Below are 10,853 nucleotides of genomic sequence, written 5' to 3'. Positions count from 1 at the left end.
TACATGACCACAGGAAAAACCATAGCCTTGACTAGATGAACCTTTGTTGGCAAAGTAATGTCTCTGCTTTTGAATATGCTATCTAGATTGGTCATAACTTTCCTTTCAAGGAGTAAGCGTCTTTTAATTTCATGGCTGCAATCACAATCTGCAGTGATTTTGGAGCCCAGAAAAATAAAGTCTGACACTGTTTCCACTGTTTCCCCATCTATTTCCCATGAAGTGATGGGACTGGATGCCTTGATCTTAGTTTTGCATTAATACACACAATTTGTTTTTCTCTTTCTGACTTACTTCATTCTGTATGACAGTCTCTAGGTCCATCCACATCTTTACGAATTACCCAATTTTGTTGCTTTTAATGGCTGAGAAGGCAATGGCACCCCACTCCAGTACTCCTGCCTGGAAAATCCCATGGACGGAGGAGCCTGGAAGGCTGCAGTCCATGGGGTCGCTGAGGGTCGGACACGACTGAGCGACTTCACTTTCACTTTTCCCTTTTCCCTTTCATGCATTGGAGAAGGAAATGGCAACCCACTCCAGTGTTCTTGCCTGGAGAGTCCCAGGGATGGGGGAGCCTGGTGGGCTGCCATCTATGGGGTCACACAGAGTCGGACATGACGGAAGTGACTTAGCAGCAGCAGCAGCATAGGTACCGTATCTTCTTTATCCATTCATCTTGCTCCCTGTGTTCTCTGATAGCTACCGTGGATTCAGCCAACAGTAAGTCAAGGTCCCTGAAATCACAGAGCAGATGTGTCATCTCACTGAATTCACACCCCTGCCCCCGGAAGTGTTCTTCCTGTGTTCTGTGCTAGACTAAGTAATGAACCCAACACACACAGCCACTCAGTGGTTTGAACCTTCTGTGCCCCAAATTCCTTCTTGTGCCATGACTCCAGGCTGACAGTCCTGGAGTTGAAGAAGCAGCTGTCAGGAGAGAAATATCACCTTAACTCTAAGTGTGAGTGAAAGTCACTCAGTTGTGTCTGACTCTTTGCGACCCCATGGACTATAGAGTCCATGGAATTCTCCAGGCCAGAATACTGGAATGGGTGACTGTTCCCTTCTCTAGGGGATCTTCCCAACACAGGGATCAAACCCAGGTCTCCTGCATTGCAGGCAGATTCTTTACCAGCTGAGCTATCAGGGAAGCCCAAGAGTACCGGAGTGGGTAGCCGTTCCCTTCTCCAGGAGATCTTCCTAACCCAAGGATCCTAACCCAGGTCTCCCACAGGCAGATTCTTTACCAACTGAGCTATCAGGGAAGCTCGAACTCTAAGAAGTAAGAAGAAATGATTGAAGGACCTTTCAGAGGAAAGCTGAACAGGCAGGATTTGGGAAGGACCGAAGCCATGACAGTTCCAGGATTTAGGGACCAAGGGTTAGAAGGCTGGTGGGCAGGAGGCAATATGCTCTCCTGACCTGATTCCTTTCCTCTCTATTCCTGGCTCTAAGATAAGGCTCTTAGCCAGCATCCCGAAGAATCTGTGAATGAGGATGGGGAAGAGTGTATTTTATTTCCACCAACATCACGGTGAAATTCAGTATTTCTTCCAAGGCAGTTGTCTGTAAAAAATTTTAAAATAATACTAAAATCAACTTTTATGGTTACCACACACCAGCAATAATACACAATAGTAACAAAACATTCCTCCCCGTGGTGCAGCCCCCTCCCACTCCGCCTGGCTTGGTATATCACCACACACAGGGGAATGAACCACTTTCAGTTACATAAACACACACAGTCTGTGGAGAGTTCCCTTTACCCTCAACTCCCCCTCTCTCCTGAGGTCTCCTCAACCTGATAGTCTGTAATCCCACCTGCTGCAGTGCTTTGATGGCCATCCGACCCCCTTTCATCAAGGGTTTGACTACAACAGCCAGCTTTCTCTGCATTCCTCAAGGACAGGAAGTCCATCCCAGCTGCGTGCCTATTAAAGAAAAGGAGCTTCCTACCTTGTCCGACCTTTGAACACTCTATTCAAAGGTGTTCTCTGATCTCCTTCAGCACCAGTGGAACACCCTCCAGATCCATTGGATGACATATATTTTTGATGATGACAACTCACTCCTGGTACATTCTGGCTGGCCCATCGCCTTTCAGGTCTCCAGTCCAATTGCTTCTGTTGCAGAGCCAGTTTCTACTTGTAGATTTTGTACTTCTTTTTTGAAGCACCAGCTGGAACTTTGCCACTTTGTAACTTATAGCTTCAGCTGAAACTTTGCCACTTTGTGATTTTTATTGAGATAGTATAGTTGGTTTACCATGGTGTGTGCAGCAAAGTATTCAGTTACACGCATACATACACATTCTTTTTCATATTCTTTTCCATCGTGGTTTATCACAGGATATTGAGTGTAGTTCCCTGTGCTACACAGTAGGACCTTGTTGTTTATACATTTTATATATACCAGTTTGCATCTACTAACCCCAAGCTCCCAGTCTGTCCCTGCCTGTAGCTTCTAATTTTATCTTCATCAAAGAGCTTTAATGCAAGATCCAAAGATCCCTTCTTCAAATAACAGCATAGCCTGTCTCCTTTAAGATTTCTTTGGTTATCTTTGTAAAAAAACAAAAAAAAAAAACAAAAAAACAAACACAAAACTTGACTTTAAATTCTTCTGAGGATCTCTCAAAATAATGCAAAATTTGGATGTCAGCTGTGTAACTTCACACACTATAATGTCTGGAGGCAAGTCAGATATATCATACATTTGTATTTCTATCTTTATCAACATGAAACCATCTCGATTCTTTCTTTTATCTCCCCTCTTTTGGGGATCAGTGGGTTTGAGGTTTTTTTTTTTGCGGAAGTTCCTCTGCATCTCCAACGTTGAGGTCTTGTATTTTTGCAGTAGAGCTAGACACGATATCGTTAGAAAAGCCATAATTGGCCTGATAGGTAGCAGTGAAACCTTCTGTGGTCTTGAGGAACCAAGCCTTCCATCCAGACCCTGTGTGGGCAGTGTCCCCAGGCTGCTGGCCCCAAAGAGTCCATTTTTTCTACCGGAATCCTCTTGGATGTCTTTGATCTTCAAGTCATTTTTGCATTTGCAGCTGCTCATCGAACTCCTTGTTTCCATCCAAGGGTCGCTATCCTACCTAGCACAGGGCAGGGGCCAGGAGAGCCAAGAGCCTGCTCCACCAGGCTTGGGAGCACGACCAAGTTATCTGAGGCAACTGTTCAGACACTGTTCTCAGTGTTTAACACACTAAGTCATTGAATCACAGGTTGGCTCACAGCAACTCTGTGAGGATGGAACTATTGTTATCCCCATTTTGCAGATGTGAAAATGAGGGTCCAGAGCCCTTGACCAAAGTCTTGCACGGCAAGGCTGGCATTTGAATTAGGAGGTCTGCTCCGCATCCTGAACCACCACTTCTCAGTTTCCCAGAGACTGATGAGATGGTATCCAGCCTGCCTGTACATTCCCTGGCCCACCTACACTACGGCATTACTGTTTCCACAGGACTGTGCTTTTTGGCTCCGACCCACCCCCTGCCCCCCTGACACGCGCTCTAATAAGCTGGGAGCCTCCTCCTACCCCTCACTTCTCCTCGGAGTGCTCCCTTACTTCCTGACTTCCACTGAAATTGAACTCTCCCTGGAGGGTACCACCTGCTCTGCAGGCTTCTAAAATGAGAGACGTTTGTTTTCTCATACATGAGGGTCCTTTCTTCCCCCTCAGATGGCTGCCTCCAGACCCTCATCCTCCACCCCCAGTTTCTAGTATAAAATAACTCACGGCCTCTGAGGCCCAACTGTTGGGCTAAATTGCCGTTTTCCTTCCTTTTGGCTACTGTCTGCCTCACTGCCTCACTCAGGGGGCCACTGGCACTCAGCAGACTGCCTCTTTCCATCTCATCATCCGAGGAGAGGACCCATTCCCCACCTAGCTCCTCAGCACGTTGGTGACTTCATGACCTGGACCGTCTCCACTTCAGCTCAGCCACCGCTTCACACTGTCACGCCCTGGCCCTTGTCATCTGAAGCAGCTCTTCCAGAATCACTCAGCTCCCATCTATCCTTCCTCCCATCCGTCTCTGCTCCTCTCATGACCATTTTTCAGTCTCCTAGGACCTCCAGGTCAACGGAGCATTCCTTCTTGCATCAGCCCTGCCTTATGCAGCTTCACGTCTGTGCTTCTTCATTTCATCAACTCTCTTGCCAGTATCCTGAACTCCCTCGCACTAGTGTATTTTCATCCTTCATACGTCTCAGGCAAAAATCTCAACCCTGGGTGAGCCTAATGATCTCTTTTCTCCAAGATTTTACTCTGCAAGTCAAGAAACAGAGGAAGTCTCCAGCCAGGAAATGGTCACCACTCCTCATTCGTGGTCCCTACGAGGCATTGCCTAGTGACCCAGCCACACCAGGCTGGTCGCTGACCACTTTAAACTCCCTGAACCTGGAGCCTATGAGGTGCCTCTCTGTCTCTCACCTCATATTCATGTGGTGATCTTGCTTTTACACCACAGAGAAAGCTGAAGCCGTTAGAGGTGGACTCCTTCGACCACCTGTCACCAAATTCACAAGGACCTGTGCTCATCTTTCCCTCTTCCTTCAGAAAAGAGTGACGGTGTTCCAACCTGGTGCATCAAAATTGCCTGGAGGGCATGTTGAAACATATTTCCTGGATTCGGAATCCAGAGTGCTAACCATTACATGAGGGAATTTCAGGATCCCTGAGGAGGAACATGGCCATCCAATCAAGGACGTGGTTCAAGAGACACCACTTCAAATGCTGGAAAATATGAGAGAATGAATGAAAATGAAAAAATGAGAGAACACATGGAATTCCTGGTCCGATGAACAGAACAAAATGATTAGCAAGCAGATAATAAATAATAATAATAATAATAAATTTTATTATTTATAATACTTATAATTATATAATAATAATTATTATTATTATAATACTTATAATAATATTATTATTTCTTGAGTTGTGGTGGGAAACTCGGTGTTCCTCTCGAGTGGAGACGGGTATGTCGGGGAACTTCTTGAGTTGCCTAAAGGGTGTCAAGTACCCTTCCGAGGCTCAAGACGAAAGGTGGGATTTCTCTTGAGACGCTGCAGCAGAAAGGGGCCTCATCTCGAGTTGAGGGGAGAATCTCCTGGGGTTTCTCCAGTCGCGGCAGGAAACTTGGGGTTCCTCTCGAGTTGCGACGGGGACCTCAAACCCACTCATATTGCCTCAGGATAGTCAAGTCTCCATTTGAGTTGCAAGGGGCCTCTCGGGATTCCTCTGCAGTCGGTGCAGGGGCATAGGGCCTCATCTCGAGTTGAGGCCGGAACCTCAGGGTTCCTCTTCAGTTCTGACATGGATCTCGGGGTTCCTATGGAGTTTCAACAGGGGAGTCAGGCTTCGTCTTGTGTGGAGACATGGAATTCAGCTTCCCTCTCGAGGTGTAAAAGAGGTGTCAGGCTTCCTGTCGAGTGGACACAGGGTGCTGGGGCTTTTTCTCGAGGTTCCATGGGACTGTCACCTCTCCCTTCGTGTTTTGAGTCTATCTTCTGGGTTCCAGTCAAGTCCATGCAGGGGAATCAGGCTTATCTGGAGTGGATGGGGAAATCGGGGTCTTTTCAAACTGAGGCACGACTCCTGGGAATGCGCTCGAGTTTCAAGGGGAGACTGGCCTCCTCCTGAGGGCCGACGGCAACGTCGGGATTCCTTTCCCGACGAAGCAGGGGAATCGACCCTCATCTCGATTAGAGGAGGGGGAAAACGGGGCTCTTTTTGAGTTGTGGTGTGAAACTCGGGGTTCCTCTCTAGTGCGGACGGGTATCTCGGGGACCTTCCTGAGTTGCATCAAGGGTGTCAAGTACCTTTTTGCATTTCAAGAGGGAACGTGGGGTTTCTCTCGAGACACTGCTCTGGAAAAGGGCCTCATCTCGCGTTGAGGGGAGAATCTCGTGGTTGTTCACGGGTTGCGGCTGGAAGCAACCCAGGAGATTCAAACCCAGGAGAAGCAAACCCAGGATATTCTCCCCATTCTGCAGCTTCTGTGGTTTCTTTTCCTGGACATTTTTCTGGCCACCTAGCACACATTTGTGTACACACGCTCATGCACACATGCGCGCCCGCGCGCGCGCACACACACACACACACACACACAGGCTTTGTTCTTTTTCCGAGCCCAGGAAACTCTCACTTCAAGTCAACATGTGAAGCCCTGCAGTGGTAAAATCCGGAAAATCTGATTCCCGACAATTTGCCCCATTTTCTAAATCAGATCCACATCGTAGCTAGTCTAGGCCGTGGGGTATGAAGAACAGAAGTCACACCTCCTGAGCTCCGGCCTAGATGGGCAACTCATACAGGCATTGGCCTGTCTGCATTTGGCAGATCAAGTCTGGAGAAACAGTTCTCACTGAATTTTGCAGAAGATGCTGCGGTTAGGGAAATGGGAGGACATGCCCACAGTCACAGGTCTGAAGCTGAGGCTCTTTCTATGTTTGGGGTCAGAGAGCCTGCAGACTCCAGGAGCAAGAGTGTGAGTGGCTGCCGATCATTTTCCTCTTGTCTTGTGACAGAGTGTCAAGGAGGAGGAAAAGGCACCCCCTAAGAAGTACGCCATCAAACCGCCCAGGGACCTGACCAGCAGATTTGAGCAGGGCCAGGATATGAAGAGACAGGAGGTGATCAAGGCTGAGGAGGAGAATCAGCGGAAGCAGGAGGAGGCACGCCTCTTGGTGTGTCCACCATCCTCAGCCCTCAAGCCATGAACTCGGCTCCAGAGAAGGGGCTGCTAGGAATGGGGAAACAGATACAGGCCACGAAGGGATGTGTTTATGGGCCCCCAGGTTCAAATCCCCTCCTCCCTCTTCCAAAAACACCACCTCCACCGGGCCAGGCGGGAATCCCAGTGGTGGTCGGCCAGATGCTAATACTACAGAGCTGTGCTGCCCTCCCACCATCCTCCCACGACCTGCCCACGACCCTCCCACCACCCGCCCACAACCCGCCCACGATCCTCCCACCACCCGCCCACGACCTGCCCACCACTCTCCCACCACCCTCCCACCATCCTCCCATGACCCGCCCATGACCCGCCCACGATCCTCCCACCACCCGCCCACCACCACCAAGATAATAATAAAATTATAGCAGCAGAAAATGATAACAATCCCTTTAGAAAATATCATTAAAACGCAGATTCTGGGCTTCTGACCTTTAAAAGTCAGAGGATTTTTAATAGATATGGACTCTTTGCAAATTTAAAGATGCATTCATATAGATATTTAAAAAATTAATAAGTATTAAAAAAAAACATGTTTTGAGATTGGTTCAAGGTGGTGGAGTAGAGGGACGTGTACTCATTACCTCTTGTGAGAGCACCAGAATTGCAACTAGCTGTTGAACAACTATCAACAGGAGGACCCTGGAACCCACTTAAAAAGATACCCCCACACCCAAAGATAAAGGCAAAGCCACAAGGAGATGGTAGGAGGGGCACAATCACGATGAAATCAAATCCCATACCTGCTGGGTTGGTGACCCACAAACTGGAGAACGATAATACCAAAGAAGTTCTCCCACTGCTGTGAAGGTTCTGAGCCCCATGTCAGGCTTCCCAGCCTAGGGATCCAGCAAAGGGATTAGGAATCCCCAGGAAATCTGACTTTGAAGGCCAGAGGGGTTTAACTGCAGGACTTCCACAGGAGGAAACAGAGACTCTGCTCTTGAAGGGCACAGACACAGTCTCCTGTGCACCGGGACCCAGGGGAAAAGAGCAGTGACCCCACAGGAGACGGGAGCTGGCCTACCTGCCTGTGTTGAAGGGCTCCTGTGGCAGCGTAGGCCAGAAGTGGCCTGCTGCAGGGACGCGGGCACTGGCAGTAGCAGTCCTAGGGGGTGTCCTTTGGCCTGAGCCCTCTTGGAGGCCACCATTAGCCCTACTGTAGAGCCTGTAGGCTCCAGGGCTGGGTTACCTCAGGCCCAGCAAATAACGAGGGAGTGAGTACAGCCCCACCCATTAGCAGAAAATCAGATTTTATTTTACTGAGTAAAATTTTTAAGTTTTACTGAGCACAGCGCTGCCTGCCAGAGCAAGATCCAGTTTTTCCCACTGCAGTTCCTCCCCTCAGGAAGCTTACACAAGCCTCTTAGCCTCCTCCACCAGAGGGCAGACAGAAGAAGCAAGAATTACAATCCTGCAACAGCCAAAATGAAAACCACAACCACAGAAAGTTAATCAAAATGAAAGTTCAGAGGACTATAAAACACCATAAAATCACAGAAAAATAACTAAATGAAGTGGAGATAGGCAACCTTCCAGGAAAAGAATTCAGAATAATGATAGTGAAGGTGATTCAGGATCTTGGAAAAAGAATGGAGAAAATGCAATGAACGTTTACCAAAGACCCAGAAATGGGCTTCCCTGATGGCTCAGTTGGTAAAGAATCTGCCTGCAATGCAGGAGACCCTGGTTCGATTCCTGGGTGGGGAAGATCTGCTACAGAAGGGATAGGCTACCACTCCAGTATTCTTGGGCTTCCCTTGTGGCTCAGCTGGTAAAGAATCTTCCTGCAATGAGGGAGACCTGGATTCGATCCCTGGATTGGGAAGATCCCCTGGAGAAGGGAAAGGCTACCCACTCCAGTATTCTGGCCTGGAGAATTCCAGGGACTTTATAGTCCATGGGGTCACAAAGAGTCAGATACTCACTGAGCAACTTTCACTTTCACTTTTCAAAGCCCCAGAAGAACTAAAGAGCAAAGAAACAGAGATGAACAATACACTAGAAGGAATCAATCACAGAATAACTAAAGCAGAAGAATGGATAAGTGACCTGGAAGACAGAATGGTAGAAATCACTGCTGCAAAACAGAATATAGAAAAGAGAATGAAAAAAAAAAAAATGAAAACAGCTTAAGAGACCACAGAGACAACATGAAATGCACCAACATTCCCACTGTAGGGGTCCCAGAAGGAGAGGAGAGAGAGAAAGGACCTGAGAAAATATTTAAAGAGATAATAGCTGAAAACTTCCCTAACATGGGAAAGGGAATAGTTAACCAAGTCCAGAAAGCAGAGAGTCCCAGGCAGGATAAACCCAAGGAGGAATACACTGGGACAGACAGGAATCAAACTGACAAAAATTAAAGACTCAGGTAAAATATTAAAAGCAACAAGGGAAAATCACAAATAACATACACGGGAACTCCTTTAAGGTTATCAGCTGATTTCTCAACAGAAACTCTACCAGCCAGAAGTCAATGACATGATATATTTAAAGTGATGAAAAAGAAGAATCTACAACCAAGAATACTCTACCCAGCAAGACTCTTGTTCAGATTTGGCAGAGAAATCAAAAGCTTCACAGAGAAGAAAAAGTTCAGAGAATTCAACATCACCAAACCAGCTTTCCAACAAATGCTAAAGGAATTTCTCTAGGCAGGAAGTACAAGAGAAGAAAAAGACCAAAAAAAATAAACCCAAAACAATTAGGAAAATGATAATAGAATCATACACATCAATAACTACCTTAAATGTAAATGGATTAAATGCACCAACCAAAGACACAGACTGGATGAAAACATGTGTGTGTATGCACTTCTACTTAACACGTTACTTAATCTCCCAAACTGTACATAATTATTTTATATTGTTAGGTTAATCATGTTCCCATTAACTTGATAGTTATAAATATCAACTAGTTACAACTATCAACTTGATAGTTACAAGTTACAACCTGATAGTTATAACTATCATTTTTTTTTTTTGGTCTGGCTATTGATTGTGAAAACTGATCAGCATCTTTTATCACTGTAATAATATGGACCACATGGACCACAGCCTTGTCTAACTCAATGAAACTAAGCCATGCCCATGGGGCCACCCAAGACGGGTGGGTCATGGTGGAGAGGTCTGACAGAATGTGGTCCACTGGAGACGGGAATGGCAAACCACTTCAGTATTCTTGCCTTGAGAACCCCATGAACAGTATGAAAAAGCAAAAAGATAGGATACTGAAAGATGAACTCCCCAGGTTGGTAGGTGCCCAATATGCTACTGGAGATCAGTGGAGAAATAACTCCAGAAAGAATGAAGGGATGGAGCCAAAGCAAAAACAACACCCAGTTGTGGATGTGACCGGTGATAGAAGCAAGATCCGATGCTGTAAAGAGCAATATTGCATAGGAACCTGGAAAGATAGGTCCATGAATCAAGGCAAATTGGAAGTGGTCAAACAGGGGATGGCAAGTGTGAATGTCGACATTCTAGGAATCAGCGAACTAAAATGGACTGGAATGGTTGAATTTAACTCAGATGATCATTATATCTACTACTGTGGGCAGGAATCCATTAGAAGAAATGGAGTAACCATCATGGTCAACAAAAGAGTCCGAAATGCAGTACTTGGATGCAATCTCAAAAATGACAGAATGATCTCTGTTAGTTTCCAAGGCAAACCATTCAATACCACAGTAATCCAAGCCTATGCCCCAACCAGTAACGCTGAAGAAGCTGAAGTTGGACAGTTCTATGAAGACCTACAAGACCTTTTAGAACTAACACCCAAAAAAGATGTCTTTTTCGTTATAGGGGACTGGAATGCAAAGGTAGGAAGTCAAGAAACACCTGGAGTAACAGCCAAATTTGGCCTTGGAGTACAGAATGAGGTAGGGCAAAGGCTAATAGAGTTTTGCCAAGAGAACACACTGGTCATAGCAAACACCCTCTTCCAACAACACAAGAGAAAATTCTACACATGGACATCACCAGATGGCCAACACCAAAATCAGATTGATTATATTCTTTGCAGCCAAAGATGGAGAAGCTCTATACAGTCAGCAAAAACCAGACTGGGAGCTGACTGTGGCTCAGATCATGAACTCCTT

At 46.6% G+C, this 10,853-nt stretch overlaps 1 non-coding gene across 1 annotated transcript; it reads left to right on the top strand.

Moving 5' to 3' along the window:
- The first annotated feature begins 8,386 nt into the window (after window positions 1–8,386).
- Window positions 8,387–8,458, top strand: TRNAC-GCA. The gene has a single exon. It is a non-coding gene; the product is annotated as a tRNA-Cys (tRNA).
- The last annotated feature ends 2,395 nt before the right edge of the window (window positions 8,459–10,853 follow it).

Source organism: Bison bison, unplaced genomic scaffold (assembly GCF_000754665.1).
Source record: "Bison bison bison isolate TAMUID 2011002044 unplaced genomic scaffold, Bison_UMD1.0 scf7180017864270, whole genome shotgun sequence".
NCBI classification, from domain to species: Eukaryota; Metazoa; Chordata; class Mammalia; order Artiodactyla; family Bovidae; genus Bison; species Bison bison.
This window is presented reverse-complemented; position numbering and strand designations above follow the sequence as displayed.